The sequence below is a fragment of the Protopterus annectens genome, chromosome 1.part2 (genome assembly GCF_019279795.1).
Source record: "Protopterus annectens isolate FY-2018-M chromosome 1.part2, PAN1.0, whole genome shotgun sequence".
NCBI lineage: Eukaryota > Metazoa > Chordata > Ceratodontiformes > Protopteridae > Protopterus > Protopterus annectens.
The window spans coordinates 308,153,296-308,169,594 of NC_056727.1; the positions used below are offsets into that span (position 1 = coordinate 308,153,296).

General features: G+C 35.2%; 1 protein-coding gene across 1 annotated transcript in view; it reads right to left on the reverse strand.

Moving 5' to 3' along the window:
• The window catches only part of MACROD2 (mono-ADP ribosylhydrolase 2), a 566,743-nt gene that overhangs the window by 88,995 nt on the left and 461,449 nt on the right, over positions 1 to 16,299 (reverse strand). The gene's annotated exons all lie outside the window — the stretch shown is intronic.

Consider the following 16,299-nt stretch of genomic DNA (forward strand, 5'->3'; position numbering starts at 1 on the left):
CAATGTTTAAGTCACCAAGTACAATGGTTTCTTGGGGGTAGTTACTGGATAACCATTGCAGGATGTCTTCTAGTGTGCTAACATTTTTACCTGGAGGAATGTAGACACAGACAATGTATATACAATTATTTTTGTGAATTTGCAGTTTGGTAATCAGGGTTTCAGCATTATTATTTTGGGGTGGTTGTTGGGTATCTGCAGTGACTGTAAGGGTAGATTTGTAGAGAACAGCGACCCCGCCATCTTTCCTGGTAGCTCTGTCTAGTCTAAGTATTTGATACCCAGGGGGGATTACTTCATTTTCTTTAGTTGCAGGTTTTAGCCGGGTTTCAGTAAGACATAATATGTCTAGGGAATGGACTGCTAAGAGGGGGGGGTGTATGTAGTGAACCTTATTATTTAAGCTTCTAATGTTTAGATGACAGGCTAGGAATGAGTTGGGGGGCCTGTTAGAGTAATATTGGTAGGATTATTATTGTGGAAGCTAGGTGCAGCAGTGTAGGCTGGGCCAGGGTTGGGGTGGATGTCCCCAAGTTTTGTGAGGTTGTAGCATAGGTTAAGTATGAGTTTTAGTATTTTATGTAAGAGACTTTGATACTGTTTGGTTTTTGGGGTGGCATGATGGGATCTAATTGGTTGGTAGTAATTAGAGAGAGAGGAGTTGAATGAGAGGGGAGTAGAGAAGGATTCATTTTCTTTTAGTACTGGTAGAGGTGAGGTATGGAATCTAGGGTAGTGAAAACCTAGGTTGAGCTGATTCTCATAGATGGCGAGGATATATGGGAGGAGTAGCAGGGGTACTAATGGAAGAATATAGAGTATTTTGGGTGCCGACAATATGACTGGTAGTAGGATAATTTGGAAGTTGTTTTTAGAAACAGACTGTTGAGAGACTTGGTAATTGGCTACTAATGATAGGGAGAGCTATTAGTGTGCAGTTATTGATGATTGATTAATTAGGAAGGGTGAGTGGCTTAATGGGTATAAATTTAACTACACCAGAGGCAGGTGGAATTTGGGGGCATGGTGGGCACGGAGTAAGCCCGAGCGAAGCGAGGGCAAGCGGAGCAGGGATGAACCAAATCAAAAAATTCCTGTGTTCAGTGCTTGCAATTTAACTTAGAGTTACACAGGCAGTGTAAGATGGACTTATGGGGTAAGTAACAAACCTTAGATAGCAATATAGTGGGTGACTGTATGTTAAGCTAGGTTTAGTACTTCTGTTAAAATTTATAGGTGCACGAGGGTTATTTCCAGTACTATGGACCAGCTCAACATTTTAAACAGAGAAATATACTTAGTTTTGTAGTTGTTAACCTTGTATAGTCTTTTAGAGTAGAGGGTCAGGATTGTTTTGCTTTCTGTTGCTAGTAGCTGGTAGTTCTTTTAGTGCTGTTAGCCTTTCAATGGGAGCCGTAGAGGATAAGAACCTGAAATGGATAGAAAATTTACCTCCTTAATTATAGTTTGTGACCATAGGTGCTAAGCCACTACTTAAATTTAAAGTACACAGATGGACAGAAGAAGAACCCCACCACTTAGTGTAATAGAATGTCCAAAATGCACATAAACCTAAACAGTATACAGGTAACTCTTACGGAATATCACCGTTCGTGATTATGTACAGTCACGGTAGGCAGCTAAAAATGCATAACTTAAAATCAAGGCAGTCTTAGTAAACTTTTACATAATCAAGCTAGGTACCTAGAGATACACAACTTAAATCATGGCACTCTTAGTAAACATATGCTTAATCACTCTAGGTAGTTAAAAATGCTTAGCTTAAAGCAAGGCAGTCTTAGATGTGACTGATAGTTGCATTTAAACCAATGTATATTAGTGATGAGTCTTATTGGTTTATTATTATTTGTATTACTTTTAATATGTAAAGTACTTGGTTTTAGACATTCAGACTTCTGCCTGAGCTAAATGAGTAGAACTGGAATTCAACAAAAAAGTATTTCTGAAATCTTCATTTAGGGTATTTGTACACCCTTGGAAAGAAAATCAAGAAAATCATGTTGTTTATAAGACTAGCTTCTCCAAAAACTATGGAAAAGTACTATTAACACGACTGATTAACACATCTTATTACATGCCATGCAGAGTACTGGATATCTGGAAACATGTTATGCAAAGGTTGCTCAGGTGACATTTTTTAATTGCTTTATTTTATTTTATTTAATTAAAGTTTTGTTTGGGGGGGCATATTCCCTTTGGTAGTTAAGCACAGTTACCTAAATATCAAGTAAAACATTCAACAAGTGTAGCAAGACAACTCCATTCAAATAAGCTATCTTCATTAGGTACTACTCAATGGCAGTGAGCTACACCTTCTTTACCAAGCCTGAAACCACTCTCTTGTGGAATCCTTTAAGAAAATAAGTGCTTTATGTCCCTAAAGTAAAACTCCAACACACCCAGGAGTGAACCTTAACTTAGACAGTGGTTTACTCTTCCCTGTAACCCCTCTATGCGCAACGGGTTGGGTGTCACTTCAGCAGTGACTATCTAGAGCCAATGTTACAGGATATAAAGTAATAGCGAGGCTCTGCTTATATCTGCTGTATAGACATCTGACCAAATTTGTATAAAATTGACAAACATTCCTCTGAAATTTGTTTGCAAAATGTTTTGGCAAAATCTGACATTTTGGCCTGGTAAGGTACAGCAACAAAACATTCATATTATGCAGTCACCATGTCTGATAGACATTTTTGATTTCTAGAGCTTTACACACATACACAAGGAGTTGGAAAATAGTTATTTCTCAGTGATTCACAGAAACATGAATGGCTTTATCGAAGACCTTCTCCACTGACCTGCTAAAGGCAAATCTTTTTTCATAATAAAAAATAAATATATTTAAAAAAAAATGTGTGGGATTCTATAAACCATATTAGCTCTAAGCAAATTCTCACATAAAGGAAAATGAGTCATTGCACATACTGAAAATAATAACAGAAGAGCAAGCTTTTACAAAAGCATCTTACTAAAATTAGCATAAAACATTTAATAAGTCTTTCATTTCAAGATATTACAAGTCTAAATTAAACTAAAGCTCATAACAGAAATTATTTAAACCCAAAATATCTTTACATCCTAGGTAAGCCTAACAAAACTGAACACAGCTGACTGATGAAAGTTTTGTAAAAAGCAAAGAAAAGTAGGGTTCGAGAATCAGCATGTTGCATTTTTTCCCTACATTGTAAATGAAAAGTTGCAGGAGCCAAAAGTCAAATATCAAATGGTATTACTGTCAATGGTCAAGTATGAGAATACCTTCCTTTTGAATCTGTCAAGAGATGGGAATTTTACAACGGTAGAATCCTTACATGCTGGGTTCTGTAGAACAATCACTGTTGAATTAATAAAATTCTACACCAACAAACTGTGCATTGGATGTACTTCTAAACATTGAAGTACACAAATCTCAAATGGTTAATGGTCGATCCCAAATGATCAAAAGCCAAAACAGTAAAAAAAAAAAAAAAAAAAAAAAAAAACACGTTTTTCCAGAAGGGCAACCTCCGTGCACCCCGTTAATGTTATATACCAACTGCAGGATCGCACTATAGTCAGGAGAGGGCAATATCCCCAATCCCCAATGTGCACAATCCTCCATGGAATTAACACCAGCAGACTTGATCAAACGAGTTTCAATCACTTCTGCTAGTGTTAAACACATTCGAGATTATGAACATTGGATTATATGGAGTGTTTCCTTTGCATTTCTCCACAGCCTCAGAAATCTGTCTTATGGTGCTGGGATGAGTAGGATAATGACCAACAGTCCCCCAAGAGAGCAGGCTACTGAAAGGTTTCCTGTACCTACAACTGGCTAGAATACCTACATAGGGTTTGGGAATCATTTTCATTAGTCAGTCCATCACATACTGCAAATTCTGGACAGGTCCTCTTAGTTTAAGGATTACTCTTGCTAACCAGAAACATAATGCTTGAGACTGAGGAGGAAAATCACAGGATAACAGGAATGCATGTGATAAACAGCCATGGGAAGCTATCCTGTGTACATGTTAACAGCAAAAAAGAATGCTGTGTTGTTGTTATCAATGACTGGACCATTACAGGAACAATATCCTGAGGTGTTTAGTGCTGTAGTAATGATTAAAGCTCCTGTACTTGGCAGAATGTTCTCAATATAATCAATTCAAGAGTTAAAATAGCTGGGGGATGCAGCTTACTGATGTTGTGGCCACAAATATGCAAATAGTTAAGGCCATAGGCTAGTGACAGCTACACCTTGCAGCAACAACTCAGCAGATAATACTTCCACCTCTTAGGATAGACAGACAATTGTCAATTGCTGCAATAACCAACATTTATGACACAACATTACCACTTAATACTAGGACCCCTGGTTGGAAGCTACTGCAAGGGAATGAGGTAGCACAAAATATACTACAGACGTAACTAACAGCTGCTACTTAATGCAATGCCTGGAAACCAGAAAGACAATTCTGTTTCTGTCTTACCTCCCCCAAAGGTGAACAGCTGCTGCATTTGCCTAAAATGACTTGTGCCAAAAAGGTAGAGAGGTGGGGAACATGAGCCAGAGATTATAACAAAATTGATTAGGACAGGAAGAAGAACATATACCATCTGGGTAGACTAAGTGAATATTCAATGCTTCTATACTACAGGGGAAAAAATGACAACTAATACATGTTAAATGTGGTGGCCTAAAACTGACTTGAAAAGAAACATTAACATAAGCACGTGTACAGTATTTTTCCCCACTTGATATTTTCAGTCTCAACCAAAGAACTACACTAACAATATTTCTGCTGTTAGGAATGACACGAGAGAACACATTTTTAACACTTTGCAGTATTTCTTGAAGTTCACAGCCACTGTCAGTACAAATATTAAACACTTTCTGGATATTAAAAAATATTTTGACACAATTGCTAACAATTCTCTATCAAGTATTTTTAGAAAATAAGACTTTATAAATTGGTACTTAAAATTTACGATCAGTGACCATATACATGCTAAATCTAATTTTAAGTCATTTTATCAGATTATCAAATTTCTAACATCATATACTATGTTTTAAGAGTATGAGGTGGACAACAGAGGTTATGGAACAAGTTTTATTTAGTCGACGGTGATTTTGCAGAAGTCACACAATTATTCTCATATTTTAGATTCTGAAGACATCACCGGAGTTACCTCCCATATTATGGGGGTAATCAAATAACAGTTTTGATAATGCACTTTATGTCGTATGTAGTGTCAATGCACTGGAAATTAAGCAAATACAAGGCAAATTGAAGATCCTGAAAAGATACAATGTCTGGTTGAAATCATAGGCGTTAAACCTATTTTATTTATTTATTTTTTTAATAGCAGAGATTATAATTGAAAAGCTATGTTAGGAAATGATAATTCAGTTATGGAATGTGTAAAGCATAACAACAGTTGGCAGATATCCATGCAGTTCTCATGTTTGCTACCTGCATGTTTATGCTGGCCTTGTCTTCAGGTCTAGCTCATTTGGTCAAACCATTAGGAACGAGTAAATGTTATGACCACCACTGTAGCAGGGTCGTATACCACAGCAAGGTGTTCTGGCTGTAACAAGCTTTTACAAGGAAGCTGTCACAGCAGACATATGAGGAACTAATGCCTTATTCATACACTTCCTCAACAGTTCCCAATAAAATATATATATATATTTTTATATAAACAACAAAGACTATCAGTGAGTAAAACAGTAAAACTCATAAAACACTTGCAATATATACAAAAAACAAGTAATCAATCAATTACATAATTAAACTATCAAATCACATAGCTTAAATATATTTAAAGTCATAGTCTTAAACAAGACATTGCCAGTTACATTCTCTGTTCATTCCATGTGGATGCAAACTCCCAAATTTCATAATCAAAACGCATTCCTTTTGTCTTAACATATTTTTTACAGGACTTTCTGATACAGCATTTATAAAAAGCCTTGTACTAATGAATTAAATGTTGTGAAGAATTTGGGAACATTCCCTTGTGGAAAATGTGCTATATGTAAACATGTTGTAAATGAAGTGAATAAAATAAATGGCAAAATTTTTGTATGAGCAAAGGTGTTGTGTATGTCATATTCTGTGATTGTAACAAATACTATATTGGAGAAACAAAAAGAATGCTAGCAGATAGGATAAAAGAACATATTAGAGATGTTAAAATAATAAAATTACTAGTCCTATTGCTGAGCATTTTAACTCAGTACACCATGGAAATATTGAGAATATAAAAGTGTCTGTTCTGGAACATGTTCCATTATATTATAATGATGTTGATAGGCAAAAAAAATATGTTAAGACAAAGGAATGCATTTTGATTATGAAATTTGGGACTTTGCATCCACATGGAATGAACAGAGAATGTAACTGGCAATGTCTTGTTTAAGACTATGACTTTAAATATATTTAAGCTATGTGATTTGATAGTTTAATTATGTAATTGATTGATTACTTGTTTTTTTGTATATATTGCAAGTGTTTTATGAGTTTTACTGTTTTAACTCACTGATAGTCTTTGTTGTTTATATATATACATCTTGTTTGCTGTTGTTTGAATATGACAAGTGAGTCCATGTGCTCCTTTCCTAGAATATTTAGAGAGACTGGTATGGAGATGTTTAATCGGAATGGAGAAAATAGCAAGTAATTTGCCTAATGACACTGGTACAACAATGATAAAGAATGTAGTACCAGAAGCCACAGGAGACTCAGGCTTTGGTATTATAAAGAAATGGGAAAATTCCAGGAAGAGAACTACTACCAATCCTTTTGCTATGGTAGGCAAAGAACATTATTTCAGATAATCCAGATGTACAGGATTTGTGTTCTAAACTTGAAAGATTGATTTTTAAAGAAACATCTACTTTCTACAATATTGGCAGTCTTGAAAGATATATTGAACTGGATATAACACCTAGAGGTTAAGGTCTATTAAGAATCCATCAACACCATTTGACCTTACTAATGAAGTAGAAGTTAAATTTCATGAGCGATGGATAGCAGCTGCACTGCAGTTTAGAATGGGTGTCAATTTTAATTGAAAGAGACAATATGAAAAAGACAAACTTGTAGTTGAAACCAAACAAGTTTGTGAACAACTGGTAAATATTACATCAAATTCTACATTAGAGAATTTCCTCTCAGGCATTAACACCAAATTAAATAGTTATGAAAAAGATCTGGTAGAAAGAAAAAATCTAAACTAACTAGAGACATTAGAGACTATGACCACAAGAGGGCGTTTGTATTTCCTAGCTATCAAAGAAACAGGAGAAAGAGTGTCTCTTTTCAAAGAGGCAATCCTGCTTCAGAAAAATATGCCAGTAAGAACTTCCTGTCTGGTGAAAGTGGAGCGTCTTCATGGGAAGAAGATGACAGAGAAACTTTTCCTAGACTGCCAGTTGCAGCAAACCCAGAAGCAGTTCATAAAACCTACTCAGAATCGAATGGACATTATACCAATACCAGGAAAAGGGGCTGGAACAATCCAGAACGCCAGAGAGACATGGACAACATAAGAAAGGTAGATGGACATAACTTACATAGTAATTATGTTGTTAACTTGTCCAGTTATAAACTAGACAAGATAGAAATGTCTGTTTTAGAGAAGGGTTTAAAATTTGTCCCCACATCCTTACCCAAAAAGTATGAGGTTAAAACTGAATTGTTCCAACTATGCCGAAAAATGCATTTAAAGGAACACTTCTTTAGATTAAATAAAGCAACTGAGTTAGATACTAACTGTGATGTTTTACTTTCATTAGATAGTGAAACAGAAAGTGAAGAAAGTTTTATTCATGTGCATCGGGTAGTGAAGATGAAAATAATGCTTATGACTTATTAAATACACATATGCTTAAAGATAATAACTATTTTTACCTCCATGTAAAAATTCTAATATATGAATCTCTACTGAATACAATGTTAGAAAAGGAAATAGAGAGCTTTGTGAATAAAAGCATACTTATAATCTAACAAAATTGGAATGGGAAAAGCTGCAACAACTGAGTAAAACTGTAATATAGTCTTTAAACAAGCAGACAAAGGGAAAATTAGTTATATTAAATTCTCATGATTATTATAGTATGTGTATGCAACATCTAGATAACAACAATGTATATTGTAAAACTAACATTAATCAGCTATGTCAAGCAGAAAAAGATTTTGAAAAATTATTACAGAAAGGTGTGAGATTACACTATCTAAGTCAAATGGATATAAATAGAAAAATAAATGTAAAGAACAGAAAAATTGCAAAATTCTTTTGCCTACCTAAAATTCATAAAGATCTGAACCGACCACCTGGTCGGCCTATTGTGTCAGCTTTTGGATATTTTACTTATAATCTTTGCACCATGTTACATGAAATATTGATAAAGAAAGTTCTGTTGTTACCTTCTTATATACAAGATTCATATGATTTTCTAAGGAAAATAAAAGATATATATTGGGGTGAAAATATGTACTTTATTACGGTGGATGTAGAGAGTCTCTACACCAATATTTCCCATATTTTGGGCTTGGAAGCTATAAAATTCTTTTTGAATGATAGTCCTAAAACATATTATGTCCTGGAACTGGTGGAATTCTGCTTGAAAAATAATTTTTGAATTTAATGGCACTGTTTATAGACAAGTTACAGGTACTGCTATGGGGCAGCGTTTGCACCAGCCTATGCTAACCTGTTTATGGGGCTATTTGAAAATGAACACCTTTATAGGTTGCCTTTCTTTCAAAATAATGTTCTAAGGTATTTTAGATTTATTGATGACCTAATTTTCATTTGTCATGGGGATTGGGATACATCAGATAATTTCATTGATGAATTAAATAATAACAGATTTGGTATAAAATTTAGTGACATACAAAAGGAAATCAGGTTAATTTCTTGGATGGCAATAATGGCTTTCCCATATATACTAGTATTCATAGAAAATTTGATGAAATAAGCTGGAAAATGTGGGAGATAGTTGCCATCCCCCATCGTTGTCAGCCATCCCTATGGAATTTTTGAGAATAAAAGACTCAATTCTGATATTGATATGGCCTTTAGGGAGGCCTATAAAGTGGCCGAGATATTCAAAACTAGAGGGTATAACCCAGATGATGTAGAAAATAGCTTGCATAGAGCCTTTAAACAGAGTAAGGGCACTATTAGACAAAATAACTAAGAAAGTAGCAATAAACATGGGACTGAACAGGAGAGAATGTTTTTGTTACAAAGTACACTAACTTCTCTATGATTGGTAATAAAATCATTATGGAATATTGGAATTTTATTAAAAAGATATAACATCACTGAAAAATATAAAATTAATGACATCATATAGAAAGGGGAAAAATATACAGGACTTTCTGATACACAGCATTTATAAAAAGCCTTGTACTAATGAATTAAATGTTGTGAAGAATTTGGGAACATTCCCTTGTGGAAAATGTGCTATATGTAAACATGTTGTAAATGAAGTGAATAAAATAAATGGCAAAATTTTTGATACAAAAGGCAAATATACATGTATGAGCAAAGGTGTTGTGTATGTCATATTCTGTGATTGTAACAAATACTATATTGGAGAAACAAAAAGAATGCTAGCAGATAGGATAAAAGAACATATTAGAGATGTTAAAAATAATAAAATTACTAGTCCTATTGCTGAGCATTTTAACTCAGTACACCATGGAAATATTGAGAATATAAAAGTGTCTGTTCTGGAACATGTTCCATTATATTATAATGATGTTGATAGGCAAAAAATATGTTAAGACAAAAGGAATGCATTTTGATTATGAAATTTGGGACTTTGCATCCACATGGAATGAACAGAGAATGTAACTGGCAATGTCTTGTTTAAGACTATGACTTTAAATATATTTAAGCTATGTGATTTGATAGTTTAATTATGTAATTGATTGATTACTTGTTTTTTGTATATATTGCAAGTGTTTTATGAGTTTTACTGTTTTACTCTGTAAAGGCTGTTGGCCGAGGCGCTAGAGAAGGAACTGTTCAACGAAATAAATTTTATTGGAAGGTAGAGCTGGGACTCACTGATAGTCTTTGTTGTTTATATATATACATCTTGTTTGCTGTTGTTTGAATATATATATTTTTAGTTTTAGGTGGTGTGAGAATGGACGACAGAGAAGCTTTTATAATATTCTTGAGGCTGTGGACCTGTAATGGGTAAATTTAGCTTAAAACTAGTTTTTTTTTTTTTTTGGGGGGGGGGGGCTTAATAAACATTGCTCTTAAAACTATACACTCCATCTGCCCAGCTAACTACTTTAGATTTTTTTTTATTTCACATTGCATATATATTTTTTTAAAAAATCCTATTTTTAAACAAAGTTTAAAAACATTTTTGAAAAGCTATTTTTTCAGTCCTCTCATTCTTTTAACATTGCAGGCAGGTACTTTGTTTTCATTATTTTTTTCTTTATACATCAACTGCATACCACTACTATTATTCTGAATTTACACCTACGTATGTATTTGTCTGTAGCCTTTTTATGTATGCTTTATGTTTTTACTTGTGCCTGAAACTTTTTATGTTTGGACAATATTTTATATGGCTCTGTAAAAAAGAGGTCTTGTATGCTTCAATTAAAGATTATGTGCAACTATTTTTTGCACTTACCTACAGTCTCTCTCTTTCTCCTGGGATGACAGGATGGCTTCCTGCTCTGTATATCCTATGACTAGATATTATGATGTTTCATTTTACTGTTATTTCCTGCTTGCAAACTTTGGCTCTCCAATGACTTATGAGGGCAGTATTTTCAGTACTCACATTATCACACTTATTGCTTTGATGATGTAAACTTGGATCTTTTCTGTACTAGTAGCCTGGGCCTCTTTCCTCTGTTTTCTTTTAAGTAAATATCACATTAATACTGCAGACATGCCAAGTGCAGTATTCATTTATTAATAGAACACATTCTGCATCAGCATGCATTTTCTGGACCAAATTAACTATACACTATGAAACTTTAATTATTTAACATTAGTGTCCAACTGTAATCCTCAGTGATTTACTAAAAAATCAAAACGTTTACAAGGGATGACCAGGATTACAATATGAGGCAAAATCGGGGAAGTTCTGCAAAAATCATGGACATATGATAATCCCAATAACCTACAAACCAAATAGTGCCTGTTATCACTACCTTAACTAAATAACCTATCTCCCTCCTGATAGCTCACCTTAACATTCGAAGCATAAACAATAAAACCACCCATCTACATGCACTCTTAGATGTACACTCATTTGATATTCTCTGTATTACAGAGACATGACTAAAGCCCTCAACTCTGGACCAGGAGATTACCCCTCCTGGATATAATATCCTAAGATGTGACCGTAAAACCAAAAAGGGTGGAGGTTATAGCCATTTTGTACAAATCTAAACTCCAAATATCACCCTTCAATACACTCCCTACCATCAGATACCAATTCAGAAACCCTTACTGCCAAACTTCAAATCAACAGCTCAAAATCTATCTATCTAATTTGCACATATCTCCCCCCTGGAAATAATACCAATACTTTTGAAAACGTACTTAGTTACCTCTCTACCCATCTACCTCAGGAGACCATTGTATTAGGTGACTTTAATATAGACTGGGTTACCTGTAGTTCCCCTAATCCTACTAATCACATGAATCTTTATGGATTCTCACAAATTATAACCACTCCTACTAGAATCCATAAATCAAGCAGTAAGGAAACCACCCTAGACTGGATCCTTATCAACAGCCACCTCGATACCTATAAACCAGGAACCCTTCCTGACGATATCAGTGACCATATGCTAACCTACATTATTAAGCAAAGAGTCCATATCCCAACTTCTAACAATTTTAAAACCTCTCGCTCCAAAAATTTTTTTAATCCAGACAGCTTCCTAAATGAACTGAAAGCATGTGACTGTACATCACTGTCTCATCTTCAACTTGATGAAGCAGTGACCTACTTTAACACTAAATTTCTTCAAATCCTGGATTACCACGCCCCCCATCGCTCTTCCCGAATAAGAACCAAAATTGCCCCCTGGCTCACAAAACAAACTAGGCAAAACATCCTCCTTATAAATAAAATCTGGGCTAAACTGAGAGCCTCCAAATGTCCGTCGGATCACCTTTACTTTAAACAGTTAAGAAATGCCACCAAGAAAGATATTCTTAGAGACAAAAAAAAGAGTATTACCTTCATCTCCAACACACCCGTCAACAAAAAAACACAAAAAGTCTGGTCAGGCATAAACAAACTTCTTCAGCCAGGGCACTCTTCTACTCCTGCCCCAGCAGGATTCAACCATAACTCCAACCAGATCCCCAACGCCTTTAATAACTACTTTACTGAAGCCATTCAAACCCTAGCCAATACTCTACCACCTATGACCACTTCCCCATTAAATACCACTAAGACTCCTTCTCCTACCTTTCAAATACAACCTGTACCTACATCCCTAATCTGCAACCTCCTTCAAAAACTAAAACCTTGCACCCAATCTGCTGACTGACTGCCAGCTGAATACCTGCAAATTGCAGCAAAAGCCATAGCCTATCCCATCTCCATCCTTATAAATAGAACTATTTTAGAAAACAAAATCCCTGCCATATGGAAAGTATCCCACATCCTCCTGTTACATAAAGGTGGGTCATCCACCGAGCTCTCTAACTTTCGGCCTATTGCCTTACTCTCTCCAATAGCGAAGATAATGGAAAAATGCATTCACAGACAACTACTTGACCACCTTCTCCAAAATAATCTACTTGCCAACTGCCAACATGGCTTCAGGCCATTCCATAGCACAACCACTGCCCTGCTAGCCTTTTCTGACTCCATAAACAAAAATCGTAATAATAACACTTTCTCCTCTGCACTATTTATTGACCTTTCAAAAGCCTTTGATATGGTGAACCATAACATACTTATAGACATACTAAAAGCCCAATCACTTGATCCACAAGCATTACAATGGTTTAAGTCCTACCTGGAAAACAGACAGCAAGCAGTACTTTGGGATAATAATCTTTCTACATCCCTCCCAGTGAATATTGGAGTACCCCAAGGCTCTATCTTAGGACCCCTACTCTTTCCATTGTTTATTAACGATCTACATACCCAAATTCCTCAAGCCACCTGCATACAATATGCAGATGACTCTAATTTGTTCAGCCAAGACCATAGCCTCTCTCCAGTTCCTCACTCAAACTGTATTCAACAGTGTTGAAAATTGGTTCATGCAACACTGCCTCCCCCTGAACCCCAAAAAAACAAAATTATTTCTCTTTGTTCCAACTCAAAAATCACCTCAACTGTACTTTACAATAACCTCAAACAATGCAACATAATCCGAGATACTACAACCCGTCTACTAGGAGTAACAATTGATAGCAACCTTAGCTATGATGACCACATTAATTCTACAATAAAGTCTGTCAACAAAAAACTAGGCACCCTTTACAGAATCAAACCCTTCCTTACCCACTCAGCCAGAATGACTATTGCCCAGATACACCTCATCTCCACCCTGTTCTATGCTTCTGCGATATATACCAATCTATCTAAAAACAACCTTACCAAACTTTCCACCAGTTATAATAATATAGCCAGATTTGCCACTGGCACCCCATTTAGAACTCACCACTGTCTCAACCTAAAACAACTGGGATGGCTAAAACTGCAAAACCAACTACTTTGTCAACAACTTGTTATCACCCAAAAGATCCTTTTTCACCCTAACAATACCCCTATCCTCACTAATCTGATTACACTGTACAAAAATCTTGAAACACTATGCTCAGCTAAAAAGCTCCTTGTTTCCACTATTAAGTCAAAAAACAAAGCTGGGGACTCACTTTTCTCAAACACAGTAGGCAAAAACTGGAACCAGCTTCCTACTGAACTTTCCACCCTTGCTTCCACTTCCCTATTTAAAGAACATCTTAAAGAACATCTTAATCTCACTGGCTTTGTCCATGCTCTAACTCTGACTGATATCTCATTCCCCCATCTTGCTCTCTCTATACTTCTCTTTCATACTATTCTTTGATGCCTACTTTGTAATTTATAATCTCCTTCATACTACAAAAAAAAATGAATTTTTGTTTCTCTCTCTGTATTTTGATATTAACTTCAACCTACTAAACGACTCAGTACAATTTTGTTCTGACCTATGTAGCCAATGTACTGCAATTCACTTAACTACTACAATATTGTATTCTTTGTCACTGCTAGTGCTCGGAGCTTTTCTCCCTGGGCCTCTACTGAAAATGGACATATATCCAGTTAGACTAGCCCGGTCAACAAATGTAAAATAAATAAAAATAAATAAATAAATAAGGTAGTATTCAATGACATCAGGCAAAATTAGAGGCAATTAAAACTTATGGACTTTGTGCTGCAGTGTGATGTGTTCAGGTAACAGTATAACAGAAGCACACTTAACATTTGTTTATATATATATATATATATATATATATATATATATATATATATATATATATATATATATATACATTAACAGCACAGAATACATGGGAGGTTTGAAGACCAGGTTAACAGACAATGTGTAACTACCTTAAAATTGAAGATTAGACAACCAATACAAGTAAAATAATCCCAATCTGAAAACCCTCTCTCCCTCTATGACTCCTTCCCTCTCTGACCAAGCAATGTACTCTGCTGATCCTGAAATGATGTCAGCACGTCAGTAAGGAAGCACAACATACTGCAAAGTAATCAGACAAAGCATATTATGGCTATAGAGGTATTTTTTTGGAATATATTCCTTAAAAATAAAAGTGATAACGTAAACTTAAATAACAGCAACACAGCCACTCGAGGAAATGCATTTTGAGAAAAGATAAGCTACTATGATTTAGTCAGTTTGCAAATGATCTTTAAGAACCTTCTTGAACCATTTTCAGAGGCTTTGGATGATTGACTCATCTCATTCTGTTTTTCTAGGCATAGCTGAAACATCCAGGATTACTCTCCAGAGTAGTACAGTGCAAAATCTGAGCAGGTACTATATACATTATATTATTAATATACATGCTATATACTAACATAGTAGAACACTTTAGCAGTTACCCAATGTTTCTAAAGTACCACAGGATCTGGAGTCTTGTGAATTTTCGGAGACCTCACTTGGCTTACAAAATCTCAGATGACTACAAGTTTGGTCTAATCATCAGCCGAGGACATTAATCAACTGTTGGACTAATCAGATGCACTTATAGCTTGGTAAATGCAAAACAGCCTCCACCTGAATGACAGAAAAGTACTGTCTTAACGATTCAACCACAGTGAAATTAAACCAATTCATATTATTAGCAATCACAACTAAATGGTTTTCTTCTGCATTAAAGATTTACAGACTCAATCTGATAACAGCTTAAACTGCGATCTTTCCATATGTGACTAATACACTAAGGAAAGCATATGGACGTGTGCATTTCACCTTTACAGATGCTGTTAGTTTTATTGTTGAAGGCCTCTGCTCATCACCATCTTGAACAGTAACTCATTCATTTCTCTTTTGTCCAGGTATGCGTAAAGCTAGAAAGGATGCACAGAATTTTCACCAGAAAGATTAATTTTGTCAGTACTGTACCAGGTTACATGATCCACTGAAGATGTCGCATGTATACATTTCGACTTCAACACTAAACTGTACTGTAAGTTGTGAAATGCTATTTCTTGAGATACTAGCCTGTCCGTTAAGATGTTACCTTCAACATTAACAATAATTAATAGACCTATCACACAGCAAATTTTAAATTATGAAATATGTGACTATTTATTTAATGTTAAAATAATCATAGAAATGGCTGAATTTAGTGAACTAGCAAAGTTCCATTTGGGTTCATGGGATTCCAAGCTCCTGTGTTCACAGGCAAGTACTAGGTTAGCTGCCCTTGTGGGCAATTTTAAGCCTAGCCAATTTCCTTAACAATTATGCCAACACTCAACACCAAATGTGATTTAATATTCTAAACTACAGCAATCAGACAGAGTGGATGACCTCATATGTCAAGTTATTTAATTTGTTATACCTTCTTACATTTAAATGCATAAAACAGTTCTTTACAATATCTAAAGTACATGTCTATGAATTCCGTACTCACTGAAATATCAGCCTCAGAAACAGTGCTGCAATGTGAACAATATACCAGCTAGTAAGTCAGTAGTGGCTAGTCCTGTTTAACACATTTCATACAGAATCATGAAACTTTTATTAC